Raw genomic sequence first — 17211 nt, 5'->3', positions numbered from 1 at the left:
CCCTTAGTATAACCGACCCCCGAACCTTAGATCTCTTTGCATTGTTTTTACATTGAATAATTAGGGTTTTATTCGATCTTTTCCCTTTCCCTTATATAAATTAAAGTTTGGTGGTGAACATTCAATGTTTTATGATTCAAGTTAATACAATAGCTTGATATCTGATTCTCACTGCGACGGGTATCAAAAATGACATTGTGCAAAAAGAATCAACCTCATATGTTGAAAATTGAAGAAGTTATGATCGTTAAAAGTTAGGAAAAAGTCACTTGAAAATATGTCAAATTTCACTAATTCCATAAATGACTTATAATGTGTCCAAACTTTTGATGATCCTCCAAGCATAGTTGGCTCTTGTCATGTAAAGAGAAGTTGTAGGGGATGTTGAGAAGAGTTATAATAAAAAAGAAGCATTCAAAAATGTTGATAATTGAAGTAGTTGTGATCCTTGGAACCTTGACTTCAAAATGTTGACCTTTTGGTCAAACCACCTAGAACAAGCTTGTGTACTTGGACTTTTGTTGCATTTCAAAGCATATGGGTGATCATATGAACTAAAAATAAGGTGTCCTTGATTCCCTCTTGATTAAATTGATCAAAGCTTGGAGTTTCTTGTTGGAGAAAGCATGGAAATAAATACATGAACCTTTGACTTTCCTTGAGAAGTAAGCCACAAAACTTTGAGATGTCCTTGATTGAAAATCCCTACTTTGCATAATAACTTAAGGGAAACAAGACATATTTTTTTGATATTTTAATTAGTGGTTAGATAAATAATGAAGATATAAACACAAAGGTAAAACAAATCAACAAAGAGGTGTTTGGTGATCCCTACAAGAAGCAAATCCAAAGATGGATAAAGGGAAGGATCAAGATGTGACCTTGTTTGCATGCAAAGATGCAAATGAGATGTGGGATCTTAGGGTTAAAAATTAGGGTATGACACTGGGTATATATTGTTGGCCCATATTTTCCATGTTTCCCTCATTGACTCCTCCTAAGTTTTGGGGTGGCACCACTGGTCTAACTTATGGTTGTGGGCTCATAGTTTTAATAAATTTGATTGCTCTTAAACATAATTGATTATATTATTTATAAGTGATTCTATTTAAAATATTTCAAATATTTTTGTCATTTTTAAAACTCTATTAATAAATTAATTTAATATTATTATTGTCTTTTCCACGTAGACAACTCCAATTTTTTAATAAGGATTTATCTTTTTTTCCATTGCTATCACCTATATTTCTCGAATACATAAAAATATTTGGTTAAACTAACATATTCGGTGTCATCGGATTGATCACTTATTTACTATTTCTTAATAATGTTTTAACTAACATTAATTAACTTCATTTTCTTTAAAAATTAAGGACTCTTTTATTTTGATGTATGCCTCCACTTATTATTGAGTTGGATCAGAGTCTTCATAAATATCATTCTCCTTTTTTACCATTGTTTTTTAATTTTCATAACATAATTTTCCTTTTCAAGAAATAGTAATGATGACAAATATAAAAAGATAAATGTTGAAAATCCACCAAAATCTACGAAGAATTTCAATCAATCTTTAATTGTTATCACCTATACAATAACAATGAAAAGAAGAACGATGAAGAAAGAAAAAAAAGTAAAGAACGACGAAGGAGAAAAATTAAATTCTGCATAGTTTCTCTCTACCCACAAACTATGGAAAATTCTGCAGAGTTTCACTTTACAACTGCAAAATACTGTGAATACAATGTTATGAATACTCTATTCACTTTATTACAAGAATAACGGTTACTCTCTTTATTTATAGATTTAGGTTAATTTGGACCTCAAATCAAAGTCCAAAACTATAAAAAAACCAAAATACCTAACCCTACTAAAATAGGCCTAAGTCGAAATCCTGTGTGAAACAACATACTTCGACACTTCGACACACTAACACAACTCGACATACTAGGTGGTTCGACACTTCCGTATTCTGTATTTAGTATATTCATATCGAAAATGCTCTTGGAGCATTGTTTAAGCAACTAAAAATATTCGCTTTAAAAGTGGATCTCACATGAAATATTTCTTTATATATATATATATATATATATATATATATATATATATATATATATATATATATATATATATATATATATATATATATATATATATATATATATATATATATATATATATATATATATATATATATATATATATATATATATATATATATATATATATATATATATTACAGTTTTGATTAGTTATCTTTACAATATCGATTATATACAAACTAAATGCATTTCAAATTTCTAACTTAATTATTTTTAATTTCCCTATTCTACTGAAGGTGTTGGTAGATCCTGATGCACCTAGCCCAAGTTACCCCAGTTTTAGGGAGTACCTTCATTGGTGAGTAAATCACGCGGCTTACAACAGAACATCATGTATGGGATGTTTTTGTTGAATAATACTGTAACTAACACCTTTCTTTCAATGGATTTAGGATGATGACTGATATTCCAGCAACTACCGGGGCTAATTTTGGTATGTATATTATTTTCATACTCTAGGGGTCAAATAGTTGTAGTATACATGAATTAAAAGTTTATTAAAAAATTTATAAGTATATAATGGATAATACATGAATTAATAAGTTTATTAACAAAGTGGAAGCTTATAGTTAGTTAATACTTATATACTGAAATGCAAGATCCAAATAAATGCTATTTATACTTATATATATACGATACACTCACAGACGCTAAATACATAGATATTTTTGTAAGAGAAACAAGTAAGCAGTGTTTATCCATGTATGTGTCGTTTTATGTTTGTGTACATATATCATCAATAAAGAGCTGCCCACTGCCCATTTTATATGTCACAGACGTGTACATGGTATTTATTTTTTGACTTTTCTTATTTAAATTGAAAAATATAAAATAAAATAAAGAAATAGAAAACCCTTTCTCAATGAAAATATCTTCATTTTTGTTGTTCTATATAGTGGCTCCCATCTCATGTCATTTCATGTCATCTCTCCCAGCACTGCAAATCAGAAACAGATCCAACTTTTTTCACATATTAGAAACCGGTCTAAATAATCTGTCAATCTCTTTGTTAAACTGTGTGTTCCCCCAAATTAGAAACCACAACTAAGGTGAAGAAGTTGAGAAACCCTAGTTAACATGTGGTGGTTACCTGCAAGTGATGGCGGCGGCGGATCTGGCGGAGGCAACGCCTGTGGTGATGGAGAACTCTATTTGTAACATTGAAAATCAGATCGTGGTGGCGGTGGCTGATCTGGTGGGTTCTGTTTTGTTTTATAGTAGGTAGTTACTGTTTTAACCTGCTTGACGAACAATAGTTAAATTTCTTGCTTCTCTCCATGCTCATTTTCAAATGGAAAATGAAATATAAATCACTTAACACTTGTATTTTTTTTTACCATTGAGTTCATTTACACTTACTCTGAATTTGTTTTTTTTTTTGGAGTGCAAGAACTTTCATTTCTTTTAATAAAATACACACAAGAACTATCACAATAGATTTGATATGCATATTTTATTAAACATTTTATTCTTTTTTTTTTTTTTGTATATTTGTATCTATGAAACATTTTAATTTGAAGCAAAGATTACCCAGTGCAGTTCTAATTGCTTCCCGTCTCACATTATGAGGTTATAGTTATTGCACAATTTTTTTAGGTACTTCAAGATACATAGCTAATTGAGGTTCATGATTTATGATAAGGTTAGTTTTTTGTTCTGGCCTAACTTATGGTGGATTCTGATATGTTTAAGCTTTCAGGCACATGTTTTTCTGGGTTTTATGTGTGTGAATGTGGTGTTTTTTTAATACAAAATATTTGCCATTCAGGTTATATTCCAGTTATAGAACATGTAAATGAAAGTTACTGAAAATATAACTTTGTAAGTTTTGTTTAAATGGAATTTTGCATGTTTATCTGAACTGAATTTGGTTAGTTATGCGTGACATAGACTGAAATGCAATTTTTTTAAATTTCAATATTATTTATGCTCAATTAGTTATGTAGGGACTGAAATACAATTAAAAAATAATTGTAGGGATTAATTTGAAAATAATAATTATTTTGAAGTACTAAAACACATATTTTGAGGACCAAAATGAAATAAAGAAAATTATAAGGACCATTTTGAAATAAATGATTGAGGGACTAAAATGATAAGTGTGTATATTTCAAAGAACAAAGAACACAATGATATAAAATAAAAGCATTTTTAATCAAATAATTTTGATATATATATATATATATATATATATATATATATATATATATATATATATATATATATATATATATATATAATTTAAAATATTATATGAAAACACAATAATATTGAATTTCGTAAATTTTATGTTTTGGTTGTTTTAATTGAAGATACATTAAAGTCATAAATAATTTTTTTTTGGAGGTTTGATAACTCAAATGGTTGAGCTAAAAAAAATAAAGTTGTAAGTTCCAAATTTAAAGATGGACGAATTAAAAAAAACTAATTTAACAACTAATTAATAGCATTTTAAGTGTTTGTCAACTTTTTTTTTGTTTGACTGGCTATTTTTTTTTTGTAATGCTTCCTTTGGTTTTGTATATTCTTTACTGCTCATGTTCTGTTAAAAAAACTACTCATTGAATAATTATATGTTTAAAAATAATAATTATTATGCACCTTAATTTTCATGTATATGCATGGGCATGGTACCTTATAACAGGTTGCCGCATGATATTGAAACCAAATTAACCTGAACTTAATATATTTCGGTTTCATTCTTAAAATTATTTTAAAAGAGAATTAAAATTTTAAGAAATAAATAAAATAAATAAATTCTAAGAAATAATATACAACTTAAATTCATATGTTGTCATAATATCTATAGTAGAAAAGATGGTAAAAATTAGATTTAAATGATTTTAACATATTGAGAAAAAACATAAAAAATATGTAATAAACAAAAATAAAGAGAAGGCAAATAATTAAAAATAAAAGAAAATATAGAAACGCTTGAGAGCCAAACCCATTTCCTAATTGAGACGGGAAGTTTTGACTAGGGTCATTTATAGTAAACACTGATTCTAAATGCATGTTAATGAGTGATAACACTATGACTGCATTATTAGAAAACATCGAAGGGTTGGTATAAAAACCTGTCATTGTCGACATAGGCACCCCGTATTAGAAATCATGGCGAACAAAGGGCAGTATAGTAAATCTAGACATATAGGCATGTATTCACTAGCCACAATGGGCCTTGGAGTTACAAGAACATTAGCAGTTGTTGATGGAGGAATCACAACTGCTTCTTGCGCACTCGACAACATAGCCATCAAGCTCGCCATGGAGGCATTGGGATTGGTCATAGTTGCAGGCATACATCATGCGTTTGTAGGACCAGCATTATCCTCATTCGCGTTAGTGATTGTACTGGCTCTTATGGAACCAATCATCCTAGTACGTCTTCTAGATATTCTCTCGTGGTTTCTATTTGCCGCACCATTTCTAAGTCTCATGCACTTTCAACGAGCTTTTGAAAAGTTTTCAAAAATGAGTAAATATTTCGTAAAACATAAATTTCAGACAAAGGGTGGCAGTGCCTTTCGGCACGAAGAATACTGATGTAACATACCAGTGGGCCTTGGGAACTTATCAATGGGTGGCAATGCCTTTCGGCACGAAGAATGCTGGTGTAACATATCAGTGGGTAATGAAATCCATGTTTCATGACTTCATAGAAAGTTTTATGCAGGTTTATATAGATGAAATAATCATCAAATCATCGTCAAAAAATGGTCACTTAAACCACCTTCGATGGTCCTTTGAAAGGATGAGGAAATATGGATTAAAAATGAATCGATAAAAATATGCCTTTGGTGTCCATGCATGTGACTTTCTAGGTTTAGAGGTACACAAAAAAGGAATTGAAATAAACCAGAACAAGACGAAGGCTATATTCAATACAGAGTCCCCGTCGAACAAGAAACATCTGCAATATCTTATTGGGAAGATAAATTTCTTGAGGAGGTTCATTTTGAACCTAAGTGGAAAGACAAAAGTGTTTTCACCTTTTCTACGATTGAAAAAAGAAGATGGATTCAAATGGGAACCAGAGCATGAAAAAGTTTTTCATGAGATCAAAATGCACATGTCTAAGCCTCCTATTTTACTTCCTCCCATGAGGGATAAAGTCATGAAGTTGTACATTTTTGCGTCTGATTCGATAATAGAAAGTATGTTAGCACAAGAGGATACTATTACCCCAAATAAGTGTTAAATGACACAATAACTAGGTATAGCTTGATAAATAAATTATGTCTTTGTTTGTATTTCTCTTATACAAAGTTAAAGTATTATATAAAGCCAACATGTGTGTTTGTTTATTCTCACTTTGATAATATTAAACATATGTTATCGAATTTTACATAGTAGAATAGAAAAATGGACTTTAGATTTAATTGAGTATTCTTTAAAATATACGCCTTTAAAGACCATTAAAGGTCAGATTGTTGCTGATTTTATTGTAGATCATGCAATGGTCGAAGTACCACAAATTTATGTGGAACTTAATCCTTAGAGGTTATACATTGACGATTACAGGCATAAACATGGGGTTGGCATTGGAATTTTAGTTATCTCCACCAAATGAATTCCAACAAAGTTTAAATTTAAAATCCAAGGAAGTTGTTCAAACAATGAAGCTGAATATGAAGCCTTAATAGCAGGCCTTAAGATCTTGTTAGACTTGGGGGCAAAGAAACTCGAAATAAAAGGTGACTCAGAATTGGCTGTGAAGCAATTGACAAAATAATACAAGTGAACCAAAGAGAACTTTTTTGATGTACTTCGTCACAACCAACTCACTCTTAAAGAGATTTGATTAAGTCGACATCAAACATGTGCCTCGACTGGAGAATCGAAAAGCTAATGATTTGGCTCAAATTGCTTCAAGATATAAAGTCTCCAAAAATAAATAGAAGAATTAATCAAAGTCAAAAAAAATGTTGATTTCTCCCAGTATTCTCCCTCAGAATTGTCAAAGTCAAAGCTGGTGGAAGGTCAAAGGGTTGGAAGACTTGTGAAATCCTGAAATTTTTGAAATTAACAATTTATCGAACAATGATTGGTGAAAAGTAATTATAGAATATTTCAAAAATCCAACAGATAAAATAGATTGAAAGATCAAATATAAGGAATTAAGCTACGTCATTATTGAAAATGAGTTGTTTAAAAATAATCCATAAGGAGTTCTTATAAAATTTCTTAGCGAAAATAAAGCCTACCTATTTGGAAACTTTTAATATTCATAGTGGATCATGTGATGCATATCAAGCAAACCATAAAATGAAATGGCTTTTGTTTCGACAGGGTGTGTATTGATCAACTATGTTGAAAGACAATATAGAATTTGCCAAAGGGTGTCAAGAATTCCAAAAGCACGTAGGGATCCAACATGTCCCTGCGAGTGAGTTACATCCAATCATTAGGCCTTGACCATTTAGAGGTTGGATATTAGATTTAATTGGTGAAATTCTACCTATATCATCTAAGGGTCATAAGTACATCTTAGTAGGTATTAACTATTTTACCAAATGGGTCGAAGTGGTGCCTTTGACGAATGTTGATCAAGATGTTGTGATCAATTTTATTCAAAGTCACATTATTTGTAGCTTTGGAATTCCTAAAACCTTAACCACTAACTAACATTCAATATTCACTGGTCAAAAGACAGATGAGTTTGCTTCAGAATCAGGAATCAAACTTTTAACTTCTACATCATATTATGCTCAAGCAAATGGTCAAGTCGAGGCGGCCAGTAAAATTATAATTGGCCTCATCAAGAAGTATGTAGTTTAAAATCCAAATAATTGGCATAAGACTTTAGACCAAGAACTTTGGGATTTTCGAACATCTCTTAAGGAAGCAACTAATGTTACTTCTTTTAGACTAAACTTCGGCCATGATGCATACTTGCCTGCTGAGATAAACTTGCAATCAATAAGAATCCAGAGGCAAGGTGAGATCTCATTTGACCGTTATTGGAATATGATAACAGACGAGTTGGTCGACCTAGACGAAGAGAGGTTAGTTTCCCAAAATGTTCTTATTAGACAAAAGGGACGACTAGCTAAGACTTACAATAAAAACGTTAAGTCGAAGGTTTTAACTTAAAACATATCAAAATAAGTTTCAAAAACTTCATTCGGCACGTCGTCTCCATCATTTGGTGTGAGTTGTGCAAGCCTTAGACCATTGACCCTCCTTTTGGGTCATGTGCAATGGTGTCCTTGAGAAAGGGTTCAAAGGTGGCATTAATCCACAATTGTAGAAACCACATAGGGTCTGAGATCAGAAACTTAGCATTAAGATCTTCCCTTGCTCTGAGGTTTTGACATGCAATTACCAAGGATTCATACAGCCCACACAAGATTAATTTTCCGAGGCAAACATCCCTTCTTTCATGAAGTTAGGTAGCCAGATGTATAATTTTTTTGGCCCCCTGTAGGGTGCTGGAGTAGAATACGTAGCGAGAAACCTAGTAGGTGAGGAAAGCTATGTGTTCCTGGGATCCTACATTCTCAATCTAAGTATAATGTTCTTCAAGGTATGTGTTGTAGCTAGGGTGATCAAAGTCAAATTTGGGTTTGGTGTTTGTGATCCTAGAGGGTTCAAATGGTTCCCCCGTTGGTCGAAGACCAATGATTTCTGCTAAGTTAAAGAGTGTTGGGGTTATCATTTCACATGGCAAGTGGAAAGTGTTGGTTGAGGATTCACAAAAAAAGATGGAAGCGACCAACATTTGGGAATTATATTTGGGTCCGACTCTTGAGAGTTGGATTAGGTCAAAGATATAATGATCATTACATATATTTTCATTTTTCTATTGAACCCTATCTAGCCACTTAATGTAGGAAGGGTTGTTATTCGAATAAGATGACCTGAACACCCGATCCTTTAAGAAGCTCAGGTCAGATGGTTCATCTTTGAACACTAAGGGTTCGAAGGTAGGGAAACTGGGGAAGAAATATGCTACAAGCTGGGGTTTCCTAATGGTTCTAGGTAAAGGACCTAGAAAAACATGAGTGATACCTGCAATAGAGTAAGGAATCAGTACCCGAGAATACTAGGTTTCTCTCTTTTCCTCTTCCATAGGAGGCTCTGGGACATATGTGTGATTGTCTTTGAGAACATGGCATGGGATTCCAGCGGCAATAGGAATGTGTGGAGCATGTCTAGGAATGGAGCTATAAGCCATTGATGATTCTTGAAAGTTTGAAAATAAAGAGTTTTTGGGATTGGGAGCTAGAAGTTGCATAAATTCAGAGACTTCTAGGGCTTTTGCGAAGAAGATGGTGGAAAAGGGAAAAAGACGATGAAAAATGGTATAAATATCCACAAGAGGGAAAACTTTTCAGTTTCCCTTCAAAAAAGTTCTTGACAAATGTCATGTTAAGGAGGACATGTGACATTTATGTTTTCTGGGAAACAATTAAATTTGAATGATTTTATTAAAAACCTTTAACTTTGTGGCCCATATTTTCCTAGGAAATCAAAGTATGATGGAAATTCCCATGCACACGTCTGCGACATGACAATTTGGTGAAAAGTAGTTATGATGACTAAAAACGTCTAATTAATATGACGTGTGAAGACTAATCTAAATAGTGTCGAGCAGTTATAGAAGACACCAACTATCTTCCATTTGATACATATGATCGAAAATGACATTTTAATGGGGAATATGTTAGCCTGAGATTTCCAGGTGACTGAAAATTCAACAAATTAATGATCATAACTACGTTGACATTACTAAGTATCTAAAGCTTAAACCAAAAGATTCGACATACTAACTGTATCGACCTAATGGTTTGACTGACCTGTAAATGGATTCAAGGTCAAAAATGATTTGGATGAGTCTTATGAACAAATCCACAAGATTATGATTACCCTCTCTTCCAAACATGTTCAGAATCTTTAAAGTCATATAGCAACTCTTCGACAAGACGTCGAAGTCAACACTTAGTAAGTGTTAAGGACTTAAGATATTTTCAAAGTCCAAAGACTATATGATGTGGAAATGTCTCAATTCTTAACAAGGACAGTTAAGGTGTTCAGAATGGTTATCAACGCAGTTATCATCACGTTTGTTTGGTTTTCAGCAGTTTCTCTTTGAAGACGCGTCGAAGCAAGTTAGAACAAATCAACCCCACGTAGAATGACACCCGTCGAACTTGTAACCAACGAACATTGTCGGCGGTTATTTTAGGACTAGTATATAAAGCGGGCTCATGCCTTGAATTAGGGGGGTGTAAAATACTCATTCATCCTCTATAAAACTAGATTACCCGAGTCGTCGAACGAAATAGTTTGTGAGAAATGTGAGTCTGCATCCACTCTTTAAATTTGCCGCAAATATTTTGTATTCAAAGCTTTTTTGATTTAGTCTCATTCATTTCATTTACTTTGATTATTGTTCATTATCTTTTCCCAAAGTTTGTTGTTTACCTTCAATTGGTTATTATTCAAGCATTTTAAATTCTGATCACACACTTTTCGTTACATCTTTTCTTTGCACAAATTGTCTTTGAGATTTTTCAAGTTAATATTTTAAGTGAATTAAACTCGTGATTATTTTCTAACAACATAAGTAACCAAACATATACTAAATTATTCAGAATATATGTAAGTAACAACTATTAAAATATATAATAATGAATATTTTAATTATTTAAAAATTTATAAACATAATTATCATAATAATATTAAATAATTCAATAATTAATTTATTTTTTAAAAAAAATAAAATATTATTTAAAAATATGGTTAAATATGTTTGTGGTTTTCTTAAATATTTTAAATTTTATTTTTAGTCCTTTAAAAAAATTTCTTCAAAAAATAGTCCTTCTTAAGTTTTTCATCTACACTTTTGATTCCTCCTCTAACTTATCGACGATTTTTATAATTTAATGACAAAACTAGCGACGATTTTAGAGATGGTTTATTATCTAACGACTAAATTAACAATAATATTGACACGATTTTAGTATTATGGACCAAAAGCATAGAAGAAAAATTTTATGAGAACAATTATTTAAAAAATATATTTTGAGATGATAAAAACAAAATTAAAGATATTTGTAAAGACTATAAAAATATTTAATCTTAAAAATATTAAATTTGATTCGATGTTAATTTTATATTAAAAAAACAGAAAATAAGAGAAACATAACCAAATGCTACCGTAAGCATTTTTGTTGTCGAAAGAATAGTATATATATGTTCATTCAAGAATGTCCATACAGTAGCCAAAGAGCAAGGTTCCAATCAGATTATTCAAATAAGAAATAGGTAGACACAAAGCTATAATGCTTTGAATTATAATATTCTCACAAGCTTCTGAGGCTCTTTCTTCTTCATTTAAAAGGAAAATTCAAAAGGACTTAAAGTTGAACATCACCACGTGCTCTTAGGTGGTTCTCGTAGAGTTTAATCTTTTCGACAGAATGTAATGAGATTCCAAATAGGAGGCCAAGTAGATAAACAAACTGAGGACATAAATCAAAGTTGTGTTAATTTCTAACCAATAATAACCAATAAATGTTGCAGTTCTTTAATTCAAGATAAATAATTATTCTAAGATACTGAATTTATTTAATGCAGCCAATCATATGTTGAAACGTTTTCAGTCACTTTCACTTGGAAAGTTTAGGCTAGTGTGACGAATTTGCTCATACATTACGGAAGCAAAAGCATTTTTTTATGTTTTATTTTGTATTGTTTTTAACATGCATGTAGCTAGATGGACAACTTTAATTAGTTGTTATTTATCATGTCTAAAACTTGATTCTGATAGGTGTCAAAATGGGTTTGATGTTTTGAATATATCTATTTTATCTAATTTTTTTTATGACCCAAGATTTTAAGCGTTAACTTTCAGATATATGTTTCGATTCGTCCTACTTTTTATGGATTTTTGCACACAACATTTATATAATATTTTATAATTTTTAGGGTTTAAAATGCAAAATACATGCGGGTCCACGTCATACCACCTTTATTTTTTTCCGAGTGGGTCAAAGTTTAATGTCCGCACCCTCAAATATATTTGTTTCTTACCATCCTATTTTACTTTTGCGAACTTTTATTGAGCGGGCTTAAATGGGACATACATGTCTATTTGTCACTCATATTATCATAGTTTTAATGTCGACATATAATAACTACTCAATCCGTCTCAAATTATAAGACATTTAACACGAATTAAGAAACATAATTAATTTTGTATGAAAAAGGGAAATAATTTGTGACTTTACAATATCTTCCTTCATTATTACACATGAAAAAAAATTAAATAATTGAAAAAAGATATAATAATAAATAATTTATGATATATTAGAAAAATATCAATTAATGTTACATTGAAATAGTTAAAAGATTTATTATTCCTTCGGTTACCCCGACTAACCGAGGGGAAAGATTACTCAGATTTGTCTATACAAGTCATTATGTTTTTTCCTTAATTAACTCGTAAACATAATTTTCTGAGATGGACGGTGTCATACCCCAAAATTTGCCCATTAATATTTCAAGGCATTTTTCAAGGCACTCCGACTCATTCTGCAAGGCACTGATCTCAAAGGAACGAAGGCCCAGCTCACGACAGGCCCAATCCAAGAAAGGCCCAAACTAGCCTGCTCGCTAGGCGAGCAATTCCTTCGCCTAGCGAACACTTCATCATGACACTCGCCCAGCGAAGCACCAGATCCAGTAAAAGCCCAAAATAGCTTGCTCGCTAGGCGAGCAACTCCTTCGCCTAGCGAAGCTTGCGAATATCAGAATTTCTGGGCTTCATTCTGAGCCCATTAGGTCACAACCAAAGCTCTATAAATAGCCAAGCTTCAGTGACCAAGAGGACGGGGGGAAAAACAGACGGACGGAAACCCTGGCACAGAAACCCTGGAGGCTACTTTAGAGAGTTCCGAGTGAAGAAACCCTGAAGGCCGCCTCTCCGCGCCGAAACTACCGCCGCCTCCAAGCAATCAGTCCCTTTCAATATCGCAATTGCACACAGGTTTGCGTATCATCGCTGTTTTACGTTTCCAATTGACATTCTTCACATACATGATGCATTCCGATTAAAGTTTTGATATGTAATTCGATTTCGTATGTGAATCTAAGTATGAGCATCATGTATAATTGTCTATGCTATGCCTGTGATCAAATGCCATAAGAGTGCAGGTTTTCGGACGTCATGCTGCTGTCAAATTCCAAACCCGTGGCCGCTCGCTAGCTCATCGCTAAGCGAGCCTGCAGCGAGCATTCGCTGAGCCTTCGCTAGGCGAAGCAGAGGCGAACGGGACAGTGGCTGCTTTGTCTCTTTGCTGTTCTATCTTATGCTTATCTAATTACGATTTTGCATCATTTGGCCTGAATTCATGACTGTTATGTTTATTTTATGGTGCAATTGTCAAATCATACTTTATCTCAATGCTCTAACCCGTGTGTTGAATGGTGTAAAGGCTTCCATATTTTCAATAAGGCGGCCGGCTAGATACTCCACTTTACGTGTGGGAGACCTTCGTAGAGATGGATTCTAAATTGCTTCACTTTAATGTGAAGATTCATATTGATTGCCTAATTAATTTTAATGTATCAATTTTTAATGTATTGATTTTAATGTGGAGATTCATCCTAATCACCTAATGAACGTTAAAACATGGACTTTAAATAAATGATATCGGACTTCTCTTTGTTACCCCACGATTACTAATACGGTCATGTCCCGCGAATGTGGGGATACCCTTAGCAATGGCCCCTCGATTAAATCATCATAAAATAAATCATGGTCCCTCGGATGTTTCCTTCGAAAGTACGATTTTGTCCCTCGATGACCCTTCGGTGTAGCCTACGGTTAAATGATGATAGTCCCTTCGAATGCTAAGGTATCCTCACAACTGTTGCCTTCAATGACCAATCGATGACCCTATAATGACCCTTTTACATCCAAAAGGGTAAAATTACTTACTTCTCAATAGTAAGGACAGTTTTACCCTCATAAGGAAAAGAAATGCCCGGAAAGACCTCGGACAGGTATAACCCTTAATTGCTCATTCATAACCTAAAATACTTTTCACACCTTACACCTTTCAAAACCTCCATTAGAAAATCACCATTTGGCATACATTCGCACTAGAATCATTGCCGAGTTATATTTTTCTAAACTATTTTCAAAACTAAACGAGATAACCACTTTGTATACATTCATTCAAGAATCATTACAAAGTTAAATTCTCCTTTTTCAAAACATTTCCTACACATTTCTCAACCACTTTTTCAAACTAGAAAAAAAACATAAATGATTGAGCAATTAAGAGCCCATGGATAACCATGGATACAAAGGGTGCTAACACCTTCCCTTTGTATAATGTACCTCCCGAACCTAAGAATCTAAATTAAGGTCTTTCCTGTTCTTTTCCACCTTTCCTTATTGGATAAAAGAAAAGTCGGTGGCGACTCTTGCTAACCGCGACATTGCGATTAAAAAACACAAAAAGTCAGTTTACCGTATGACAGAACTGGCGACTCCACTGGGGAATAACAAAGAGAGGTCACCTTAAAAAAATCATTTGTTTTCAATTGTTCCTTCTTTCGAGGGTATTTTATGCTTGAGTGAAAGATCCTACACCCGGATCTAGTGTACCTTAGGTAAGTAGCAATAGATCATCGCGACTATCCGGCGTATACTGGAATGGTTAAAATGATGGCTACGGTTAATGTGACACTTTGGATGTCCTGATGTTCCTCATGTTTACTTGAGGAAAATTTTGGCATTCGCGTGGTGTCATCAAAGCATTAACCAGACCTTTAGAACCCTAATTGACTCATCCTAGCCATTAGAAAGTAGTGAGATAACTGACTTCGGTTCCGACTGGGGTTGGTTGAGACTCGATACTACACTCTTTGAGATTGGACTTTAGGGAAGCTTCGGTCAACCACTTGGTGTTGCACTGAAGTGGACTTAAAGGAAGGTCAATGATCTGAGATCCTTCTAGAACCCGGTTACTATTCTAGGACAGGTTGAACCAACCAAACTTCAGTGGGGAGGGTACTTACCTATGAAACTCATGCAAGCCTTAAAACTTAGGAATGATGGTTGTGTGACTTGCTTGTGCTTGTTATTTACATAACATCATAACATCATAACATCATAACATCATATCATCATAACATCATGGCATTGAACTAACCATTTCGAGGACTTAGGGATTTAACTTTGCTCTATTTTGTAAAAAAATTATAAAAAAAAATTACAATGTTTCCTTTTTGGTAGTTTATGTAAAGTTAAATTCCAAAAGTCCTTGAAAACATTTCATACATTGCATAGCATAACATTGCATAACAGGTGTTCTAAAGGGATCAATGTTCTCACGGTTTTCATGCAAACAGAAAAATGGACCTCGAACAAACTGTCAAAGATCTCCATGCTCAGAATGCTCAACTCCAGGAAATGATCTTGAACTTATCCAAGGGGCAGGAAGAACTGAAGGCTCTCTTGCTCGAGAAGAAAAAAGACAAGAAATCTGTGAGGCACATTAACCCGGGAAGAAGGCAGTTTACGAAGATCAATATGACTTTAGCACAAGCACTGCAGGGTATGCTAAAAGCAAATTTAATTACCCTCAGAGATCCTCCTGCAAAACCCAACACTACTTCTCCTAGGTATAATCCCGATGCCAGGTGTGCGTATCACTCCGATAGCCTCGGGCATAATACGAACGATTGTTGGTCGTTGAAGGATAAAATTCAGGATATGATCGACGCCGGAGAATTTGAATTGGATCCGCCTGAGACTCCTAAGGTCACCACTGCTCCTCCGCCTAATTATGACAAAACTCTTAATGCTATAGAGGATGCTGACAGCGATTGCGACCTGGATAGCTGGGTCTACCCAACAATTGGTGACTGACTCAATAATTGGAAGGCTGAAGACACTATCCCGATTTCCTTTAGTCGAGAGTAATTGTTATTGCTATTTTAACATTTTAAAGCATTGTGTCTATGCCCGGGGCACAATAGCTAATTTTTCAAGGGTTTTGTCATTTTCATAAGCATATTTACATTCAATAAATCAATGGACTTTTTGCATTCAAATATTGTGCTCTTTATCTTTCTTGTCATTTTTCAAACAAGCTATGTTTCTTGCACACACTCACGTAACAATTTGCCGATCCATATCCACTCCGGATCCTGTTGACAATAATTCTGCTACTGTTCATTACGACTTCGAAAATCCGATCTACCAAGCCGAGGATGGAAGCGAGGAAGATTGTGAAGTCCCTGGAGAACTTGCCCGACTACTGCAAGAAGAAAAGACTATACAGCCGCATGAGGAATCAATTGAAATTGTAAATCTGGGTACTGAAATAAACAAGAAAGAAGTCAGAGGTCTCTTGGGGCACTCGAATTACATTGCCCGATTCATTCCACACTTGACTGCTACCTGCGAACCCATCTTCAAACTACCAAAAAAGAAAAATCAAGAGATGGTATGGAATGATGAATGCCAAGAAGCTTTTGACAAAATCAAGAAGTATCTCCGAGAACCTCCAATTTTGATGCTACCAGTTGAAGGAAGACCTCTCATCATGTATTTGACCGTGTTAGAAAATTCAATGAGGTGTGTGTTGGGGCAACATGACGAGTCTGGTCGAAAAGAGCATGCCATATACTGCCTTAGCAAAAGGTACCGACTGTGAAACAAGATACTCACAGCTCGAGAAAGCTTGCTGCGCTTTGGCTTGGGCTGCTCGCCGACTAAGACAATATATGTTGAATCATACCACTTTATTGATTTCTAAGATGGATCTTATCAAATATACATTCGAGAAACCTGCTGTCTCCTGAAAGAGTTATCACTGATAATGGTACTAAACTGAACTCTACACGCAGTTCAAAATAAAACACCATAACTCTTCTCCGTACCGGCCAAAAATGAACGATGCCATGGAGGCTGCTAATAAGAGTATCAAGAAGATCATACAAAAGATGACAGTAACGTACAAAGACTGGCATGAGATGTTACCATTCGCTCTCCACGGTTATTGCACTTCAGTGCGCACTTCGACAGGGGCAACTCCGTTCTCTTTAGTCTATGAAATGGAAGCTATCTTACCAGTGGAAGTTCAGA

Source organism: Lathyrus oleraceus, chromosome 3, assembly GCF_024323335.1.
Source record: "Lathyrus oleraceus cultivar Zhongwan6 chromosome 3, CAAS_Psat_ZW6_1.0, whole genome shotgun sequence".
Classification (NCBI taxonomy): Eukaryota; Viridiplantae; Streptophyta; class Magnoliopsida; order Fabales; family Fabaceae; genus Lathyrus; species Lathyrus oleraceus.
This window is presented reverse-complemented; position numbering follows the sequence as displayed.